This window comes from Parasteatoda tepidariorum, chromosome 10 (assembly GCF_982258835.1).
Source record: "Parasteatoda tepidariorum strain Cologne lab strain chromosome 10, Ptep-v5.0, whole genome shotgun sequence".
In the NCBI taxonomy this organism is placed as follows: Eukaryota; Metazoa; Arthropoda; class Arachnida; order Araneae; family Theridiidae; genus Parasteatoda; species Parasteatoda tepidariorum.
In genome coordinates this window covers 96712181-96736101 of record NC_141764.1, presented here as the reverse complement: position 1 = coordinate 96736101, position 23921 = coordinate 96712181, and the positions used below count along the sequence as shown (strand labels likewise).

The 23921-nt window shown below is 30.7% G+C and overlaps 1 protein-coding gene across 6 annotated transcripts in view; it reads right to left on the bottom strand.

The window, feature by feature from the left end:
• Positions 1-23921, bottom strand: part of LOC107448091 (rab11 family-interacting protein 4B) — a 122386-nt gene that overhangs the window by 66518 nt on the left and 31947 nt on the right. The gene's annotated exons all lie outside the window — the stretch shown is intronic.

Here is a 23921-nt window from a genome sequence, read left to right as displayed (position 1 = left end):
CGTCTACCACGGAGGATATTTTATGACAACACTTCTGCCGGTGCGTGCCAGATGCAGAATTCGTGTTTGCCATTGTTCGGATTCGAACTTCAATCCCCTTATTGGGAGGCGAATAATGGTCTATACCGTGAAACGCCCCGGCTCTAGGTTACAATATGTAACAAATGATAAGTTGCGTAAAAATTATCAAGAAAAATGTTTTCTACGTCTCCAAAATAACCTTCTAGGCCACCTTGTTATTTGAAATATCGTAGTTAGCTGTCTCTGCGTTCTTTGCAATGCCTTTTGTTAATCTCATAAAAAAAAGAAGGAAAAAAAAACGATTAGTTTTTTTTTCGCTTTCTCTATTTGTCCTTTCTCAAAAAACCATTATCTAGTTAATGAGATTACCTTTGAAAATACAGCTGAACAAATATTATGACGAAAGGTTAATGTGAATATTGTTTTTGGATTAAAAATAATCAAGCGCAGTATAAAAACTTGCATTAAAGACTTTTGTTTCAAAATAAAACAATGACGAAAAAAAACATTTTATAAATAAATTTGAAGTTTTTATTTATGAATAATAAACTTACTTTAAGTCAATCATAGTAAATGACAATCGTGTTCGTACTCACGATTGATAATTTGTGACTGTGACTATGGTTTAAATTGAGTGGGTTATTATTTTAATTACATTTAAAAAAAAAAGACTAAACCAAGAAAAAAAATCTATAAAAAAAACTACGAAGAATGTACGAACGATAAAATGAAATTAGGAAAATGGTAAAATATAGATAAAATTGTCTGAAATAATTGTTTTGTAATAAAATTAAGTTCAAGTGACAATAGCTTAAAGTATTCTAATATCTGATTGACTTAGACACACGCGATCTAACATTTAATGATACACGAACCAGCTTTGGCACTGTCGCGCTCAACTCAAAGTGAAAGTGCAAATTAACGGTTATAATGACTATGTTAAATGAAAAGAACAAAATGTCATAAGGCACCTAGATATTAAATTGAACTTTCAATTATATGAGACGACAGCAAGAAGAGACTGCACTAAATACAAAAATTGCGTAACAAAATCAGACTGTGTTATATAACAAAAACAAACCAATTTATAATTATAAAATGAGGAAAGAACAAAAGAGAATGCGAGTCCTACATCTACCTATAGAAAATGAGTCCTCTAAAAAATATAACTTCGAAAGCCTTGTGATTTTGAACCCAATCCAGAAGACAAGGAAACTCCTGGATCAAGTATTGGGAAAAATTTTACCATCGTAAAGGACTTTTTGATCGAACTAATCCGTGTTAGCGCTACATGTACAGGAAAAAAACGAAAACATCCCACGGTTAGCCTGTCGGAAAGGGGATTCTAACCCATGATCCGTCTACCACTAAGGATATTTTACCTTAGTACTGTGGTCGGTCCTCCCGTTTGCACCAGGCATCGTTGGAATTCGAACCCGGTTTATCTCATTGGAAGGCCAAAGCTCTACACCCTGAGCCACCACGGCTAATACATATTAATTTTATATAACCGTCGTTGAGCAGCCAACCCAATTTTGAGTTTACGACTACTAATGTTCAACTCAGTATCCTTGTAATTTTAAACCCAATCCAGAAGACAAGGGAACTCCTGGATTGGGAAAAATTTGCCTTCGTGGAGGACTTTTTGATGGGACTAACCCGCATTTGCGCTACTAGGAGTGGAAAACAACGAAAACCTTCCATGATTAGCCTGACTGTAAGGGGACTCAAGCCCATTGGGGAACTCTACCACTGAGAATATTACGTAAGTACTGTACTGTGGTCGGCATTTGACTAATTGACAGATGCAGAGAAGAAAAAAGTTAAGCAACTAAAATTTAAGAATTTGTTTTCAGATTTCCCATCTTCAAACACTGAAAAGAATTTTTTCAAAATATCAAAATGAAAACAAATTATGAGAGGATAACTTAGGATTATACAATGAGGAAGTTCTTTTCCAATAATTTGCTTGCATTTTGATATTTTGAAATCATTTTTTCTTTCATCTCTCTAGTTTTGCCTAAATTCAATTTTTCTATACTTATTTTATGGATACGAAACAGAATTCGCGATGAAAAGTTTCTCTAGCGATATAGCCTTCTCTTCAGATCAGCTATCTATTACCTAATGACCACTTGAACATCTTTTTACGTAACCTACAGAACAAATATAAAAGATTCGTGTAATGCATTTGGGAACCTTTTCTTCATTACCTGTACATCACGAAAATATAATGATGTAAACTTAATGTAAAAAAAAAAAAAAAAAAGAGGGAACGATTAAGGCTCAGGTAGAGAATGAAAATGACCAACAAAAAAAAAAGTAAATAAATAAAAGTAAACATCCATTCATTCTATTGGATAAAATGATGAGGTTGTGTAAGGCAGGAAGTTCACGCGGAAAAAGAAATTTAAACAACTCGTAAAAACACGGATATTGTTTAATGGCAAAGTCTAAACATAATGGATGCCGGCCCGGGATATCGTCCATGATTGTTTCGTTATTTAAAGGAAGAAATAGGAAATGCGCCACTTCATATAACGACACTGCTTTCCAACAGTAAATCATAACAGTCAATTGATATTGGAAAATTACTTTAACAAATGGCCATGAAAGTGATTGAAGTTGCGCAACTGAAATAAAATTTTCAAGCAACGGAAGCAGAAAAACAAGCGAAAGAAAGTGTGTGAAAGTGCTATGAAATTTCATTATCAATTAAATATATAAAACGGTGAAATATCTAGAGAAATATACATAGAATCGAAAAAGTGAAAATAATTACATTCAATATTTATTTTTTAAAAACCATAGAATGATACTAAACTCAAATTTTCACCCCCATCCCCTGGGGACGGAGGGAGGGGGGGGGATAAGTTCGAAATCTTAAATATGAACCTCTATTTTTTTGTAGCTTCGGATTCTTCAGAAAAAAATAACCTTATTTAAATTACTAGTTTATGCATTTTGCTTCATAGAGGGTGCTGTAACCGATAAAAATTAAATAGGTTACAAGCTGTTTAAATACAACAAATTGAAGAGATAAATATAGACACGTTTCAATTTTTTTGTCCTTTTTTTCGAAATATTTTTAATTTTATTTCTCTATTTTTTTTTCAATCTAAAGGGTCTCAAGACACTACAATTTTAAACAGTTTGTACCTTATCTTAATTTTCTCGGTTACAGCACTATCTGTGAAACAAAATGCATCAACCCGCAAGTCAAACAGGGTTACTTTTTAGGAAAATCCAAATCTGCAACAAAAATAAAGACTCATATTTAATATTTCAGGGGTTGCCCCCCAACCTACGGGATGGGGAAGAAAATCGAGTTTAATATCATTGAATAGCTTTTAAAAATTTTTAATGAACCAAGACAATGCAGGGTTCAAGTAACTTCCTAAATATTTAAAATTTAGATCTTATTTTCCTTTTTACCTAGCTGTTACTGTTCTGTACAAAACTGTTATATTGATGTTTAGAGCCATTTTCGGAAAATAACTTCACTCAAAATAAATAAATAAATCATAGCTGCAGACTTGGATAGGAAAAATTCCAGTAGATTTTACGAAATAATATAAATTTCACAATTGTTGCAAATATATACAAAATATTTCACATATAGGGAATTTTAGAGATTTTTACTGTCCCCAAAATACAACAACTTTATTACAATGACTTTAAATTGTCTGCAATATTTTCCATTTATGATTGGCCTAATTTTTATGTTAACTCATAATTTTAAACAGTAGTAGACACGTTAATCGTTATTAATAATTAAAAGGTTTTCTAATTTAAAAAGGGTCTTCTAAATAAAAATAAACTGAAATTTTTAGAAAAAGAAGAAGAAAAGAGCTTTAAACTGATTACTATTAGTGAGACTCGCTTCATTATGAATTAGTAATACTTATTTAAATATTCAAGCAAGCAATAGATTGTGTAAAAATTCTATTCTAACAGGGATTTCTTTTTACGAAAACGTGCTTAATTTCAGGACATTTTCTAAAATGTACAAAAACCAGGAAAATTTTTATTATACCAGCAGTAGAAAATGGCAAAATCCAGTAGTCTAGTGGTAAATCTCGTAGAGTTGGCAACTATGAATAAATAAAAAGTAAAAATACATAAATGACTGACTTTATTGTGAGGCTGCCTCTCGGAAAATTAAACAAATAGATCAAATATAAATCAACTCAACTGCAAAACAAATTTTAAGCAATCGTCTACACTATAGAGCTTTTCAAAGAAGAACAACTCAATAAATTTTAGCAACTCATGCAACGATTCAAACATTAAATAAGAAGTTCACTTCATTTCTCAAATGGGTGATTGAATTTTCGAAAAACAGCATTGAAATAAACAAAAAATTTAGATTCAATTTTTTGTTCCGCTCGCATACACGTTTTGTTCTTGAAAAATAAAATAACAAATGAGATGAGGTCAAGCCCACACACACGCTTAGATAAAGACATTGGGCTGACCTCATGAAACAGAACCCATAACGATGGTTTAGAACTATATACGGATGAAATGTTCCAGAGCATCGCCATTTTCCGTTGCTAAAAATAATTTAAACAGTTTCTTATTTTATTCACTTCTCACACTTATGACCGTAACCTTTTGAAAAAAGTTTACATTTTTTTGCATTCTAAAAACAGACATGTTATTGAGAATGAAGAAGTTTATAATGCGGTTGTTTCATTATTTAAATTTTATTAAAATTTTAAATATAATCTGTTATTTGTCGAATTTTTAAATTTGTTCGACAATTTTAGAGAACGGTCAACATAATACAATATTTAATGCGAACATATTCTCGAAAGTCTACTCATTTTGCGAAGAACATCATTTTGTTTCAAAGAATAAATGAATAAAAAACAGTTATAAAAATATTGTACGCGTCTCTACAGAAAGTTAATAGCACTAAAATAATTCAAAAAACTGTAAAAAAAAAAAAACATTTAAAATTATCATAACAGTTTCAAAAAAGTTCAAAAGTACTCATAACTCAGAGATGCCAACTTGCTCCGGACAGCAAATATATATTTTAAAGTGGTAGTTTATCAATTATGATTCTTGGTTTAATAAATTCAATTTAGTAGATTTTTATCCACCACTATTTCTAAATAATTCGTAGGCTTATATAATTCCCCAATTTAGAATGCTTAAGTCATGCTATACCTTTTAAAAAGCAAGCAAAAATAGTCAAATATATGCAAAATTTGCTTGTAGTTATTTACCGTTTTTTCAATTATTTCGGCGTGTCCGGAGCAGTTGGCATCTCTGATAACTTGCAAAAATTAATGATAAATTACACGCTCAATCAATTTAAGTATGTTTTAATTTTATTTCGTACACAATCATTGATAATGTGTAATGAATTAAGAAACTTAAGTGTATACAAAAAAAGACTTTTCCTGCACTAAACGACTAATATTTTCAAGTTTTTTGTTGTTGTTTTTTTTTTCATTTTAAGCACCTGTTGGATGTAGAGTGCGCAGAAAAAAATTAACGGACCAGTCTGCATAATTTTTGATCCAATGATCATTGCGTTCTAGAACTCAAATGTTGAAGGGGTGACCTCAAATATGATGCAGATAATATTTGAAGTTACGAAATCAGACACAAATACTTACTTTCCCTCAATAAACATACCTTTGTTTTAACGGATTTGAATTTCTGAACCCCTAAATATAAGGGATAAATAGTCCCCAATCTCGAGAACTTATTAAGCGAATGGATAAAATTCGTCTATCTAAGTATAATTCCAAGCAAAAAAATAGCTATTAATAAACATTTATTATTTTATATTTTTTTATTTAATAATAGTAAAAAAATTTTGTATAGTAAGGTATACAATTTTTTACACCATTCCAAAGAGTGTAATTTTACACAACCAAATATAAAATTTGAGCGAAATCGGTTGAATATTTCCTGAGAAATCGAATAAAGAACTATGGGGACCCTATTTCCCAGTATTGGGGGTCAGAAACCCGAATCCGTCGGGGGGGGGGGGGAAATATATTTATTCAGAGAAAAAGCGTTATAATGTCTGACTTCTTAACTTAAAATAACGTATTAATTAGCATATTTGAGGTCACTCCCTCGAACCATCAAGTTGAGTCTTAGAAAGTGAAGATCCGATCATTTGACCACAAGTTATTTAGGATGGTCTGTTTATTTATTTTTTTCGCACTGTACACTATTACACGCTTTCAATAAATATACTTTTGTATGCATAATTCTATAAAATACACTTTCGAACTTGTCAGCATTTGGGAGCAACATAGTAATTATAGAAGAAAAAATTAAAAAATAAAAATAGATAATCGAACATCAATTCTCGAAACATCCCTTCATAGCACAATAATAATCATAAAAGGAATACAAAAGAATAAAATTCACTATTAGAACTGCTTATTATACGCTCTCTCGGAATCATAGAAAGAAAACTTAAGGGAATGTATAATAAAAAAGAAAAATAGAGATCGAATAATAAATGTAGGTCAATAGGTAAGCGGCATCGATTTTTTTTCTTCTTCTTTTCTTTTTAATAAAATTGAAGGAGACTTATAAAAGAGCGTTTTGAGCAAAAATAGCTAAATATCATAAAAATAGACAGTATGATGTTCATGAAATGATTTCAATGTAGGTCTTGTTCTCATTCGGTTCTAAAGATTTTTAACAATAAATTTTAGGTGATTCGTCATGATAAAAGGGCTACGAAGATTCTTTCGTCATATGAAATGATGCTGTTTAGAGAATTATATGAATGAGAAGAAAAAAAACTAGTTTTATAACTATTGTGTGATTAAGTAACAGTTATTCACGACTGATAAGTTTTGCCCAGTTTTAGCCAGTGCCCTCAATGCTTATTATGGAAATTGCACGAAATATCAATATAAACAAAACCACAATTTTGCGAAAATGTAGATCAATTGTTGCTCATTATTGAACCTTAATATTTAAATATATACTCCAATGATACATTATTTAACTTTTAAAATATTAAGAACGCTTTATTAGTCTTTATTATTTTATTCTAGATCAGATATAAAAATCTCATTAATTGGATTTTTAAAAAGTTAATTTTAGTTTGTTTTTTTTTAATTTTTTTATTTAATTCATTTTTTTAATTATTTTTTTAATATTCATGCTACGAGCCCAGACAAGTCCAGACAATTTTTTTCAGCGAGTTACGATTATGCATAAAAATTAAATCTTGGCTTCCAATTAAAGGCTCACCAACCAACGCTTTTTTTATTAATCTCGGTGAGAGAGTTTCAAAAAACACTCGTAAAAATATTATTTTGTCAGTGAAATAACTTTTTTTACTAATACCCTTACGTGTTGAATTTTCTTAAAAATCAATACTATTAACGCGCATAATTGTGAATATTAATCTTAGTTTTTGAATAACATTACGATTTTTTACCAATAAAATATAAATATGTTGAAGCCATGGTAACTATATTTACATTAATTTTGATTCATGACAAAACTAGCTTTGGAACTAAAAAAAGAGAAGGAAAAAAATTAAAAATAAATCAGAAATCGAATTCGGTTTCAAATAAAAAAAAGATTAAAATGCATACGCTTTTTACAAAATTAAATATTGGCATTAGAGCAAAATAAATATATCATAACAAAAAGAATCTACCATATAACGTAATAAGTAAACGAAGATTCATTTGGAATGTGAACAAATAATTCAAGTTAATTTAAACAATCATGAATTCGAATAATTATTATAAAAAATAGGGTTTTCTAAAAAAAAATAAATGAAAAAAAAAATCTTTAAAACTACATAAGAAAACCTAAATCGGTACTATGTAGCTTAATAGTTTCAGTCAGACTACAAATTTTAAAAAATGATTATTTTTATTATATTTATTAATATCAAATAAATGAGCGCAACTTTAAGGAAATACTAAATAACTTTTATTGAAATATAGAGAAATATTAAAATTAAATGATTCCAAGGGGCTCTTCCGGACTCCGCAAAACTCTCGAAATTTCGAAGCTAGGCATTAACTATAAGCCGTTGGAGGCATTCATTAACTAGTTTCTAGTAGAATAGCTTTTTAACGTGTATGAATAGCTTCTTATCTTGTTGATGAAGGATAAAAATTCACCACATAATCAGGGGGGGGGGGGAGAGAAATCAGAAGCAAGAATAATTCCACTAAAACAAATTAATCACGGATATTTATTTCAGATTCCAAACAATTTCCTCTTAAAATTTTTCAATCAATTGAATATTGTAATATGTAAATTGAAGGAACAGTAGGAAGTATTTACATTAAGAAGAAAAGAAAAAAAAAAAGTAAAGATTATCGAACGCCAATATTATTATGGCGATACTGCGTTGAATGAACTTAACGTATACGCACGTAGTAACAGTACACTTTCAACGCGTTCAAAAATTCCATCTACGCACGAATCGTACTACGAACATAAAACGCAACTTACATGTTCTAAAATGCATTAAAAAAAATAAAGAAAAAAATTAAAAGAATCAAAAACTGTTTCTGCTAAAAAAAACTAAACACGGGTATTTTGTTACTTCCGATTCCGAACATTTTCAATTTCCTCTTAAAACTCAACTTCCTAATCAATTAAAGAATGTAGTGTATTGATTGGAGTAAAAATAGGAAGTAACTCACATTGGTTTAGAGTAGAGTTTAGCTAAGATTGACATAATAATGCTGTGGTACTGAACTTAACGTAGTAAAAACGTATAAAATTTACTATGTACTACTACAGATGTGTTGTTCTGGGACTGTGAACGAAAGAAAAAAAAATTACACACAAAACTTATTTCATCTACAAAAAACACACACACAATTAAACACAGATATTTCTTTACTTCCGATTTGGGACAATTTCCTCTTATAACTCACTAATCAAGTAAATAACGTAATATGTAAATTGAAGGAACAATAGGAAGTATTCACTTTGGAAAAAACCAAAGTAAAGAATTAAGATTGTCAAACACCAAGATTGATGCAAACCAATTTGTCTGTAGAAAGATAATCCAGAAACAATCGCGCCAGGTTCGAATCTAGGTCAAGAAGGACATTTCACGCACTGTTACTCGCTACAGCAAATACTCCTAAACAAGGGTTAAACGCATGTCAACTTATTCTTATGTTGTTCCTAATCTTTATATCACTATTGAAACTGAGAATATCAAAATCAATATAAGTTATAAAAGAAAGGTACTTTTTATAATTTAAGGTACTTCAGAGTCTCAAAGAACTTCTTATTCTTATGATTCATTATCAAAATAGTGAACTTTTTAAATTGTACAGACTTAAATCAAGGAGGAAAAAAACGGTTATATTTCATTATCAAATAAATAAAATAATTCACCGATATTTAAATTATTATTTGTGTTTATATAATTATTTAGTAGAAAAATAAAATTACAGTAACACGAAGATCAGAGTTTTGACTATTTCTCAGAAAAAAATTATTAGGCTCACGTTTTCAGAAATGAGGCTAGACATAGTTTTGACAAGTTGTCCTGATTTGTCGAATGCGAAATTAAGAACTTTTGCCAAACTTTATAAATTGATTAAAAACTATTATTTACATAACAGCATATTAGCATGCACATAATTAGCATAACCCTCCAACAACGAAGATAGCAACTTAACACGAAAAAATCCAAGCATTAGATCAAAAGTTAATTGCTTCTTTTATTTTGTAAACTGCACAATACATTCTTTTACCCAAATTAAAGAATGAATTAAAAAAGAATTTTAATACATTCATTTAAAAAAGTATTAGAGTGAGCAGTTTTGCAGCCAACAATAAAAATACCAAAATTGATGACAAAAAAAAAAAAAAAATACTGTTTACAAAAGGCTAACCAAACATTAAAGATTTAATATTGTTCGATATCAATCGAGGAAAATTAAGTAAATGCCATCCAAAGATTTCATCACACTGGAAGTGATAACTACCGAAGCAGAAAAATAACTTGGGCCAATATTCACGAACCTTGGCACAATAAGGGTACAAAGAGCCGTTATTTTCCCGATATTGGCTATACTGTCAGACTCTCAAGATATTTTAGATTCATTATTCAGTCAATATAGGCTATTCTAGGTCCCATATTAAAAAATCTAGACATCCCAATATTTTCTCCTAGGTGCATGTTCTTATAGCATCCATATTGAGTCAAACTGGGGCCGGCAAGGTAAAATTGTTGCTGCGATAAAAGACAATTTTTTGATGGCTCCGTCGTAATATGAAATGATGCTTTGATGCGAACAACATGCTATTTTCATAACTGCTGTGAGTTTGCAACTGTTATTCATGATTGTTAAGTCAAGTTTAGCCAGCGCAGTCAACGCTTATTTTTAAATAACGCAAAACATCAACATGGAGAAAAGCGACGGTTTTGTGAAAATGAAAAGCGTTTGTGGTCTAATTTTTTTAATATTTCAATATTACTCCAATGCTGCATTACTTGGGTTCATAAAAATTTGCAAAAACTGAGAATTGGCAATGATTTTGATAATGTTCATCTAGGTGGAAAAATGTCGCCAGATTGGCGATTTATAAAAAAGTTTAACAGCTTTTTAAAATATTTAAGTTATTTGTCTGTTCTAAAGCAGAGATAATTCACGGATGGATTATATCTATAGTTAAAATCATCGTATTACTTCATGTGTAAGGCACTTAAACTATGGCATTTTTATTTTCCTTGGCGACAGAGCATCAAGAAACAGCATTAAAAACACCACAAGTACAGCGCTACCGCAAACAGTCCATTGTGGTGGAGAGGATTCAAGCAACACCTCCTAGAAGTATGAAGGCCTCAGCACGGATCAATTTAGTAGTCCGATGTGACGAAGTTAACTGCGCAGTTGATGAAAAATAAGAAAGATGTCATTACGTTCGGGGTACTAAGCTGCGCAGTGGTTGAAAATACGACATATGTCATTACGTTTGGACTACTAAAGGATATTTATGGTAACCCGTGCAGAGGCCTACTCTTTTCTAGGAGGTGTTGATTCAAGCAGATAAAAGTTCCACAATTTCATGACCAATAGCATGAAGATAACCGTGTGATCACCATTACTTATCGGCCGGTTTTCCTTTCTAAATATGCTAATACCCTATGATTTGTGTAATTATAATATGCTGGTACCCTATGATTTGTGCAATTATAAGTTGTGTACTTCAAGTCACCACCAGGAATAGAACCGGGAACTTGAGTAGGAAGTTTGTTATTTGTTTAGTTTATTTGACTGGGGATGAGAAAATATTATGCAAGACATTTACAAAATCCAAATATTTTCAACAACAAAAATTTTAAAATGTAAGGAAAAAAAATTTGCAATGGCAATGTAAAAAATAGAATTTGGGAACAGAAAAAGTTGGGGAAAAATATTCTCAAATAGTTCCGCAGAAAGAAAAAAAAGATTTCTAAAAAATATTCTATTCAAAATTTTATGGAATGAATTAAAACGTAAATTTTATTTCATGCTGAAAAACGTTTACTTATTTTATTTGATCCCAGAATTATTTAATTTGATTAAAAGAAAGTTAAAGCGAAAAACAAGGGAAGAGGATTGCGACTTTCAGTGAAGAGTAGTTTCTGATTTGCTAAGGTCGAAAGAATCTAAAATTGCCAAAAATCCCGCCAACACATTTGAACGGTTGCATAATTTTTTTGCAATTTTTTTTTCAAACTTTCTGACACCATTAATTTTATTTTAATTACTTCATAAATTACTTTTTCAGAAGAAAAAAACAATTGATCACCCACAGTATTAAACCTGTTACGCACAAGCTCATTAAAGAAAATCATCGTTCCATCTCTTTTAATTACTTCAGCAAATAAAATCTAATGAATCGAGTCGAGACCTTACAATTAAAGGAAACACACAATTACCTCATTTAATAATGATGATTAAACTTCGACATCGCTCAACATTAAATAATCATTTATGGCACAAGCTGCAATAATTTAATTTACCGAAATAATCAAATTTAAAAATCACTTGAGTATACAGCTCGGCGATACATCGATACACATCGTGAATATCATGTCTTACGATAAAAAACGAATGAAAAATACGTATGGAAAACGATTGATTACTGAAAACAATATTCGTCCATTATCGTCAATCGTTACCATTATCGTCAACGATACTTATCGAAAACGATAATATCATATTAATTTTCTAAAACGATAATTACCGAATAAGACATAAATTTCGACAGTCGGTGATGAATCTAACTTACTGCAAAGCTATTCAGATATATTTTTATAATAAAAGAATTATTTTTTGAACTAATAGCTAATTGAATAACGAATTTTTTCTTCAAATTTTAAACTTTAAATTAATCTAATTTTAAATTTTTATTTAACTGGTGACAACAATTAATAACAATTTAATAAAATTAATCATAATGTTTAAGAAAATGCCTTTTGTTAATTGGATGTTGTTTTGTTAATTTTGTTTGTTAATTGGTATGAAAATATTATGAGTTATAGGCAAATTAGTCAAATTGAATGAATGTTAAAAAAAAAAAAAGTGCCAATTTTTCTGATGATATATCGCGAAATTGAAATTCCGTAATCGTCCAGCTCCATTTAACAGAGACATTAACAACTAGTTTTATGACAATTTTTTATTTAAACCGAGACCATCTTTATCTTTTTCCACGTTAGCAGTTTTATGACTCGATGAATTAAGCATGAAAATTCTTATTTTCTCAGCTTTTTCTTTTTCACAAATCACGTTTTTCATTCTGTCACGTAATAAAACAAAAACAGAGAGATGACTCAATGGGGAATCAACTTTCACGTTATTGAATTTGGCCAGGTGGAGAAAGAAAAAGACGAGAGAGAGAGATTTCCGAATGCTTCATCAACAGATGTTTGAATTCCACTGCTGTGTTTTTCCTTGTGGTATCAGCCGCTCGAAGGTCGAATAGATCGATCACATTTGAATTCAATATCAGGTGGATGTATTCCAAAAACTACTACATGTGAACGTGGATAAATAATAGATGAAATTTTCTAAAAATATAATAATAACAACTCTGTAAATCGTGCAGAACTTAGATTATAATATGAAGAGAAAAAAACTTACAAATCCAGCGTTTGCGAAGAATCGCGTATCGGTACTCGTAACAAAAAAGCCGTCACATCTTAGCATCAAGCGGGCTATGGCACGCAAAAAATAAAAATAATAAAAATAAATGAAAAAAATCACAGACGGGGGTTTTAACCAGAAGGGTATAACACAGAGCCATCCCCGGGAAACCGCTACCAAATATTAAAATTTTAAAAAAAGGACAAAATTTATTTGGCACCTTGGCGATGTTATGGAAACACCCCTCAGTCTCTGAAAATGAGATGGTTATAAGATATAATTTATTAATTTTTAATTTTATTACCATCGCACGTATTCTTCAAACCTGTATCTCCAGTAGGCTTAAAGTAACAGCTTTTATCTTTCTAATGCTAACTCAGAAAATAAATAGAATTTTACTCCGTAGAAAACTTTCAGAATGAAATTAACTCGCGTTTACGTTTAAAGGGAAAACTAAGAAAACCTTCAACGATTAGTTCAACGGCAAATACACTTCACCTATGGCAAATGGACAATTTTCGCATAATCCTGTAAATATTGGCTTTGAAACTCGAAGTTTCCAGAACAATAATTTTGTCGTCAAGTATCGCTATGTCGCCAGGATTTTCGCCAAGTCGACAAAAGTATTGCTAAACTGAGTCTTGAGAAAGAAATGAGACGTTATTTCCTCTCCAAATTACATCAGCTTTACTTATGATTTTCTCTCGCAAATTTTCTAATTAAACTGTTTAGTTAGACGCCAGAGATATATATAGCCTCATAACAAAAAAATATTCACTAAATTATACACACATTTACATATTCGTAACAATATTGATATGTTTCAAAAATAACACATTACTCAGTTTAGTCCGAGGTACATTTTACTTCCGTCACAAATACAAAAGCACGCTTCATAATATTTAATCTACGCATAATACGTGTTGCGAAACAAGTTCGGTTTTTGCAAATATCCAAGCTTTATTTGAAATCACTTTGTTGCACTTCGCAGATTTGGCAGGAATTGAAAATATCTTTTTTCAGTTTCATTCAATTCGAAATCTCATTTGTTATGGGTTTCAGAACACGCATATTTAGTCAATGGCTATAAACGACCTCCAAGTCACGCCAGGATGCACGAAGAGAGTTGAAATTTCCTCTCGTTGGATTTCACAAAGAAAAGTAAAATAAACGCGAGTACCCGCAAATAAAAAAACGGACAGAAACATTCATATTTTTTTCTTTTCTAAAAGGTAGTTTATAAAACAGCTTCCTGCGTGAGCATTTAAGATAATCACAATGGCCGACGATGAATTATGTCGCAAAAGAAGGAGCATAATGCCACAAACTTCGTGACATTTAAGGCAGCTAGTTGTAGACGATTGAGGTATTAAAATTGGTTTTATATTTCTTTAGGATGGTGACAGTTGCACTAGTTACCTACTTCGTCGTTTGTTTGAGCCCGCCACTTGAGAAATATTTAATCTGATTTAAAGAATGGGCTGTAGAACTTCCGCACTATTATTTTCTATACGAACCGAAGACTTCTTATAATCTATTACGAAGATAGCTAATGGTTATATATATATATATATAATATATATATATATATATATATATCTCAGGGGTCTGTTTAGAAGAAATTTGGGTCCGTTAACGGACCCTTCACAAAATATCTTTTCATAAAAACGGACCCTTCACAAATTATTTTAACTTAAAAACGGACCCTTCACAAAATGATTTTTCTTTTAATCGGACCCTTCACAAATTTTTTTTTATCTTCATTATTATTTTGTTAATCGAATAAATCCTTTCCAGGGCAGAAAACAAGAAAGATGGATGCAAACGTATTAAGTTTTGTCTTCGGCAGACGATTCTTCTATTATTCGTCCGAAATGAATATTCTGCGTTCAGCAGTATAGGCTAAATACCAAATATTTGTATGTTGCATCTCTAATTTAGAAGGAGAAATTGTTGTTTATTTTTTAAAATTTAATTTTTTAAATTACAATTTTACAGTGTTGAGCATAATCTTGTATGTCTATACAATTTAAAAACTCTTTGAAAAAAAATTTTTTTTTTTGCAATAACGGACCCTATTTGCACAAATTCATAAAAGCGGACCCTGGTTGTAAGAATGTGAGTAATTTTTTCACAATTTCACGAAAAACGGACCTTTCACAAAATGTCTGGACAGACCCCTGTATATATATATATATATATATATATATATATATATATATATATATATATATATAAGTTAAAAAATTGAGAAAAAAATAATAAAAAATAATGACAAGAGAAGAAAATTATTTACAAAAATTTTTTAAAAGTTTTTAAAAACATAAATTTTAGTACCTCAAAAAAAAAAATAAATAAATAAAAAATAAATAAAAAATTTTTAATTAAAATTTGGAAAACAAAACTAAGAAAAGATATAATCTCTTCATCAGCTCACACGATTATATCCGCAAGAGGAGTGCTTTCTAATATTGTATTAATATAGCCAGAGCAAAATATATCAATACAACAGTGTGAGGAGCACTCAAAAAAATTTAAACGAAATTGGAACACATTAAGTAAAAAATATGTATGGAAAAACAAAGAAATATATCAAGCAAAAAACTGAAAATAAAATGTAAAGAGATTAGAGAATAGTACACGAAAGGAAATCTACATGGTGAGGAGCGAATTAAATGAACTTACGCGTACCGGAATCTTTCAAGAATGATTTATAATATTTTCGTAATAAGATTGCCAGATTACAATATATGAAAACAGAAGCATAAATAAAGTGATATCTTATGGCACGTTCTTACTGCAAAACTAAAGCGCGTCTAATTTGTTAGTTACCTTGGGTGGGCCCGAAAATGGATGCGCGCAAGGTAATAATAAAATACAGGATAATTTAAAGTTTGTAATTAAAAAGTTTGATAATTAAAACAATTATTTCTCTGTTTTTCCATACATATTTTTTACTTAATGTGTTCCAATTTCGTTTAAATTTTTTTGAGTGCTCCTCACACTGTTGTATTGATATATTTTGCTCTGGCTATATTAATACAATATTAGAAAGCACTCCTCTTGCGGATATAATCGTGTGAGCTGATGAAGAGATTATATCTTTTCTTAGTTTTGTTTTCCAAATTTTAATCAAAAATTTTTTATTTATTTTTTATTTATTTTTTTTTTTTTTTTGAGGTACTAAAATTTATGTTTTTAAAAACTTTTAAAAAATTTTTGTAAATAATTTTCTTCTCTTGTCATTATTTTTTATTATTTTTTTTTCTCAATTTAACTTATTTTATGAGTTCTATATACTTGCAGCTTATGCGCAGTTAATAAAACTTATTAATTATTTTCGTTTTTCTCTTTGTTTTTATTGTGCTATGTTATAGTGATCATATTTAAAGCAGCTTTAGCGCTTGATATTATCTACTATTACTTTACTTCCGTTTTCTTTTTGTTTCCGTTTTGCCGTATATATATATATATATATATATATATATATATATATATATATATATATATATATATATATATATTAAAAAGATCATACTATCTTTTTTCTTCGCCATAATTTTTGAATCTGAACCCAAAACGGCACTTTTTTCCTTTAACACTTTGGATCCGGTTCATCTAAATACCGAATTAAGAGGAAACAACCAAATTAAAATCCTGGTAGCAAGTTTCTGATTAGAAAAAAAATTTTTTTTTTGTCAAACAGTTACCAAATATAACCTGACATCTTCACTAAATGCTTTGTCATTTATAAGATGTGGCAGTCATCAATGCATTATTTTTTTTCTGAAATACACTAACAGCAAAATATTTTAGTCGAAATTTTTCACTTATTAGTAATAAATGCATGACGAGTCTCACTCGTCAAAAGTGCCCAAAGGTTTAACAGTTGAAATTATTCACTTAAAATGGTTTCTGCATCAATTTGTCAAGCTCATTTTGTCGTGGGACAATACGTAGTGAGCACAATTCATCGTCATCACAATTCATCGCAAAAAAAATTCGTCATGAGCACAATTCATCGTCATCACAATTCATCGCAAAAAAAATTCGTCATGAGCACAATTCGTAATGAACAGAATTCAACTTGGGCATAATTCGTCGCGACAACAATTCTTCATGGCCACAACTCATCGCAACGGCAATTCATCGTGGGCACAATTGATCACAATGGTATTCGTCGTGAGCACGATTCATCGCGAGCATAGTTCATCGTGAACAAAACTCGGTGAAACGATCATTCGAAGCGTGCACAATTCGTCGCAGGTAAACTCGTCGTGAGCACAATCACGTGAGGATTTCCATGAAATATATCTTATTCTAGTAATTATATCAATATAAAAGGTGTTCCTTCGTTAAAATTAATACCAAAAGTAATTTTTGGACTAAGAGCTAAGCTATGTCATTATAAATATTTGACAGCAAACGTATGTCTTTTTCACCAAAATATTATGCTGGACGCGGACTAGCCACAACAATCATTTGGAATTTAGTGTCTTACGCAAAAATTGCTCATACAAAATACCTTAGTATGAGCAATTTTATGTATTCAATTAATCTTAGTATGAGCAAGGAACACCTTTTAACAATAAGTACCTTAGGTACTTTCGTAGCTTTTGAGCTCCCACAAATTGAATATTTATTTAGTTAGCTTTGTAGACAATGCAAGAGCTTTCTCTTCGTAAATTATTGCATGGACACCGCAACAAATTTTCACGACGACGAATTGCTGAAGCGACGAATTGAACTTGCGACGAGTAATGCACGAGATGAATTGTGCTTGTGACAAATTTAGCTCAAACGAATTGTAGCCGCGGGAAATTGCGCCCACAACGAATTATAAGAGATATAATAATAATAATACGGGGAATTCATATAAAAATCATAAAATAAATTCATACCTACATAAAATAAATTCTAACATTCCAAAATTCGGAATACCCTTTCCTCAGCCTTTTGTATTCTACAATTTACCTAACTCTTTTGTTTTTTTTTTTATTTATAATTAAGTACAGAACTAGGCTTAAGGTTGATAATCCCATTAAACCACTTATGAAGATTGACTACTTGCAATTGTAAACGAAATAGATGACTACACTTATAAGAAACCACGATTAAGGTTATCGCACATATGAACTTGACAATAAAACGATAGAAAATTTTGTAGAATTACGTGTTACGTTTAAATATCGATCTTACGGATCAAGACTACTTATGTATCTCGATTAGATCTCTAAACCTAAGTATATCATTAATTATCTCTGACCTTAAATCGAACATAAATGTATAGCAATGCTTAACAGACCGAACTAAATTCTAAGTAGCATACTCAAATTTTAATTAGAGATTTTATACGTAAGTCAACCGGAACCACGAATACCAATTTGCTAAACAATACGAGCGCAAACTATTATCTCGCCGGGACGCTCAAACATAATGGAAATCTATACAGCACCCTTGAGTCAGCTTCGGCTCTATTGTTACAGCTTTTTTTATTTTTTTTTATTTTGTACCTCTAACTCAGGCAAGTGGATAAATGAAAGAGTAAGACGTTTATGAGTTAAAAGACAAGAATGGGCGCCGGCGACCTTCATTAGAAACTGATGTAACCACCGATAATCTCGTAAAATATATGGTAAACACTTATATTTGGTAAAGAACAGGGTCATTATCATTGAACAGGCGACATTATAGATATTTACCAGAAATTTTAAACAGATTTATTTACACTTTTTGCAAAATAATAACTCAGTTGAAAGTTTCCATAAATGACATTCGCTGATCAAGATGATGAGAAAATAGAATAATATGGTTCATAAGAAAAAGATAAAAATTTATGGTTAACAATACTAATTGACAATAATAATAAATGTTTTTATTTTTCCTATAACCGTCTTTGAAAAGCCGTCCCAATGTTTTGGACTTACTACTACTAATGTTCAACTTCGAAACCTTGTAATTTTGTACCCAATCCAGAAGACAAGAACTCTTGGATCAAGTATTGGGAAAAATTTACCTTCGTGGTGGACTTTTTGATGGAACTAACCGGCATTAGCGTTACATAGCGAGGAAAACCACGAAAACCTCCTATGGATAGTCCGACGGCAAGGGGACTCTGAAAATGATCTAAGAATATTTCACGTCAGCACTGTGGTTGTAAGCCGGATGCGGAATTCGTATCGACTAGCCATCGCTGGGATTCGAGGCCGGTTCATCTCATTGGAAGAAGAACGCTCTATGCCCTGAGCCATAGCGGCTCAATAATAAATGTTAACAATACTTTAACCATATAGTATTAGTTAACATTATTTTAACCAATATTATATGGTTAAAAGAATAGAACCCTGAATATCCGCCAAATTAAGAATAAATTACTGATATTCAGAAAAATCGAAAAGCTAACAGGGAGGAAAATGAGTGAAATTTTAGTAAATTTGGAAGGAAAAAAAAATTTTTTTTAATGTATATAAAAATTCGGTTCTTTATAAAACTTCTTTTTCATTGAAAACAGCCTTATTTAACAACCTAGTAGAGAAAATTAGTTTTCTGCCTGCATTTACAATTGATCAAAACATGTTTAATAAGGAAATTTGAATGTTTTCGAATTTCATTCAATAGACTACAACGTTTTCTAATATAATAAACACTCTCTTCCAGTCATTTGCGTTTCATTTATATATCCTGCTAATTATGATCGTATATTAGTGGACAAAACTATCACAAATAAAGTAAACAGTTAAAAAAAATATCTTTAAAAAAGAATGTATCCTAATTAGCTAATGTATCAATCAAAATAATGACAAAGAATCAAATTTCAGTAATAATAATAATATAGCACATGTGTTCAAAATGATGATTAATAAAGTTTTTTGGGGGGCAAATTGTCCACACCAGCCCTTCCCCCTCTTATGATAATACATGATAATTTGATGATAAAAAGGTAACTCTTTTTCATAAATAAACATGGGGGATACTGTCAATGTCTTCAATATAAATCTCCAAGGATGATTCAATTTATTATTTGCTAAAAACTATAAAATAGATAAATAACTTTCATTTTAAAACAGGAAATTTAATGTAATGTTTATTTTAATACCAACATGACCATCAGCTGCCTATATTCAAGGAAGAAATGGTATCGTTAGACGGTCGCCACGATTTATCCAAAAATTGACACCCTCTTGTCGTCGCTTTAGAAGCATATTCGAAGTTAAGCAAAATGTTAAAATACAAGCAATGAATTATTTATATTCACGATTAGATAGATAATTGATATTTAACGTAACCATAATTACTTGCAATCATTCGTTTAATATTACATGTAATTGCAACTAGTGATTACTAGCATCTATAATTAAAATTATAACCATAGCATTTGACGTCACCCATTTAAAAAGTAATTTAATAATTATAATCAATTAATTACACAAGGCGCAACTTTGATAACTAATACCTGGACATGTAAGTAATATATGATACGACTCTTCAAACTAAACAGATACTGACCAACTGATAATCAATTTCATTTCAAAAAACTTAATGTTTATTAATTTTCAGAAAACGTTAATGAAAATGTAAATTGTGCTAAATGAGAATCACTTTACTTAAAGAATAAAAACTTTAATTCAACAAATAATGGGTGGAGGAAAAAGTTTATCACGTTACTAGTGTCGTGTTTACTACGTGATAAAACTAAACTCGTTTAACCATTCCAAAAAAATTAAAATAATTTAAACAAAATCCTTTCACTTTCCGACGCAGCATATGACCTGGACTTCCCAAAGCATCCATTTAATCTAGCAGGTGAAGGACAACTACTTTTAAATGGATAATACACCTTGTCCACTGCAACACCTTCTCTGAATGTCGAAAAAGCAAAGAAAAAAAGTTTTTTGAATGCATATGAGTTTAGAAATCCTAAAAATAAAGACAGGCGGCTTCATTTAAAAGAACAAATAAAAGTTTTCAAACAAAGAACAATGAGAGTTGAGGTAAAAGCGAATGTAAAGATCAAGATGTTAGTAATCTTTTATCAGACGATAATGAAGTACTATCTCTTTTTTAGGCAGCGGTGAAGTGAAACGAAACTGTGTAACAATAAAACTTTGTATCTGAATAATTATGTTAGTACTTAGAATGTACTTAGTAATAGAATAACGATTTTTATTGAACTAAGAATCTTCTGGGCTTGCAAAGAGCTGAGTAATTTTTTAAGATTAATTTATTCTGTTTAATCAGTAATGTAATGTGTTTATATTTTTGTTAATCATTTGTTTAACAATAATCAAGAGTCGGAATGAAAGATTTTAAAAACAATCGACAAGAATTTAAATGTATCTAACAAAGTTTTTGTTACCTTTAGAAATTATACAAACATTTTTCAAGTATTAGCAAAAATGCATGCTTCCATATTTTAGGCTAGGTTCATTAAATTTTATCAATAAAAAAAATGAGTATGACTACCACGAAATAAAAGACATGATAATGAAAACACGATGCAGAAAAAAATACTAAAAACATTAGAACTAAAATATTCTGAATCGAAATTGAATGAAATGTACAATTAAATCGGCCCACGGCGGCTATGCTGCTCCAAATTTGAGATTTAAGAAGATACAATAAAATAACTACTCAAGGTAACAACATCAAACGCTCGGACAATATTTTGCGTCTCTTTATGAGACTTTTACACCTCAATTTCTCAATTTTTTACGACGTTTCTAAAATCTATAATAGGGGCGGGGCGTTGATTACAGGACAACTGTTGCACAACGCAACAATCACAAAACAGGGATCCCCCCCACAAGCTTGTCAAATTTCTGCCAATACTTGATTCCGGAGTTCCCTTGTCTTCTGGATTAGGTTCAAAAGTGCAAGACTATGGAGTTGGGCATTGATAGTCGTAAACTCAAAACTGGGTCGGCTTTTCCTCGACAGTTATAAAATAAAAAAGAAAGTCATCTAATAAAAACATAACATTAGCCGGATTTTCAATTCTTTTTAAAAAATAAAAATGCAAGCTTTTAAAAGATGTGTTTTTCAGATACACTAAAATGACACTCAACTTCAACAATGTTGTTCTTCCATTTTCGAGAGTGAACATAAGCATGAAACAAATAAACAAGGTCCGATAACGATTTATCAATAAAACTCCACACACAAAATTAACGCCCTATTAACTTATAACGCCCATTCATAATGGCAACAATGAAGACACATCAGTCAGATCTGCCAAATGGAAATGAAATATGGGCTGTTAAAGGATGTCTTTCTTTGATTGAAGCATCTTGAATTCGAATGCATGACAACGACTTTTAATTGGGACAACTCACCTCAACTCGAGAAAACAAGCTCTATTTCGCAAAGGGAGTGAACGACTCAAGTAAAAAGTCTCCACGCTTCCTTAAATCTCAATTCTAAGTACCTTTCCCTTTTATAGCTCTCTTTTTTATTTCGAATAAATTTAGGATTTTATTAATGGGCATTCATTTTTCTCTGACGAATTAAATTAAATAATTTTAATAGATACTGCTAGGACAATTTTTGTATATAAATGATAAAATTTTTTAAAAGCATTAGATGTTTCTGAAAATAGTCGTAATTCAACGTCTAACGCATTTTCTTCCGTAATATTTATATTTGACAAAAGTTGGACAAATAAAGTAAAAATGAACAATGTGAACAAATAAGTGAAAATGGCCAATGTAAGTAAATAAATAAAAATTACTAAATGTAAACAAATAAATAAACTGACCAAAGTAAACAAATAAAATGGATCAAATGTAAATAATTGAGAAATAATGTCCGAATGCTAAATTAATTAATACTAAATTACCGAATGTAAGTAAAAATGACCTACTAAATTGTAAACAAATATATACTAAATTACAAAATGCAAGCAAAATAGTAAGAATAACCAAATGTAAACAAATAAAAATATTCAAATGTTAGCAAATCAAAAAAAAAGATCACATTTAAAAAAATAATAATGTGAACAAAAATGATGCATATCTAAGACAATGGATATGAAGACGTATACTCGGAAAAAACTGGGGTTTAGATCCGAAAATGATGTTTAGAATGTACAGAGCAATTGTCAGGCCTGCTATCACTTATCCTTCCTTCCTTCCTCAATGGCACGACAGCCCCGGGTGGGCCCTGGCCTTCTCAATCAACTTCCTTTAGGCCTGCCTCCGCCTGGCAGTTGTCTTCCAGTTTGAGCTATCACTTATGCTTATGTGATTTGGTGGAGCAAAGTCGAACAGAAAACTGTGAAGTACAAGCTAGGGAGTCTGCAAAGACTGGCCTGCCTGTGTATCACAGGTGCAATGTACACTGCGCCCACCAGAGCACTAGAAATTGTTTTGAACCTGACTCAATTTGACATTTTCGTATGCAGCGATGCCAGAATGACTGCATGCAGGAGGAAGTTACAAACTTAAAGGTATGACAAGCCTACCTTTCATTATTAGTATCATTATTACTAAAGAAAATCCACCATCCCACTTTGCTAATGCCTTCTGACAATAAGGGGAGAACATACGTGCTTGACAGGCCAATTGAGAGACGAACGAAACTACAACACATTTAATTTATCCGATGACTTAGTCTGGTTTACGGATGGATCAAGGAAAGGTAACCTCACTGGACTGGGAGTATGTATCCCCGGGAGTCAACCCCTTTGATGGTCTTGGGAAGTATGCCACTGTTTTTCAGGCAGAGGTTCTTGCCATCACCAACTGTCTGCAGGCAAACTTCAGAAAAGGTAAGAGGATTCTTATT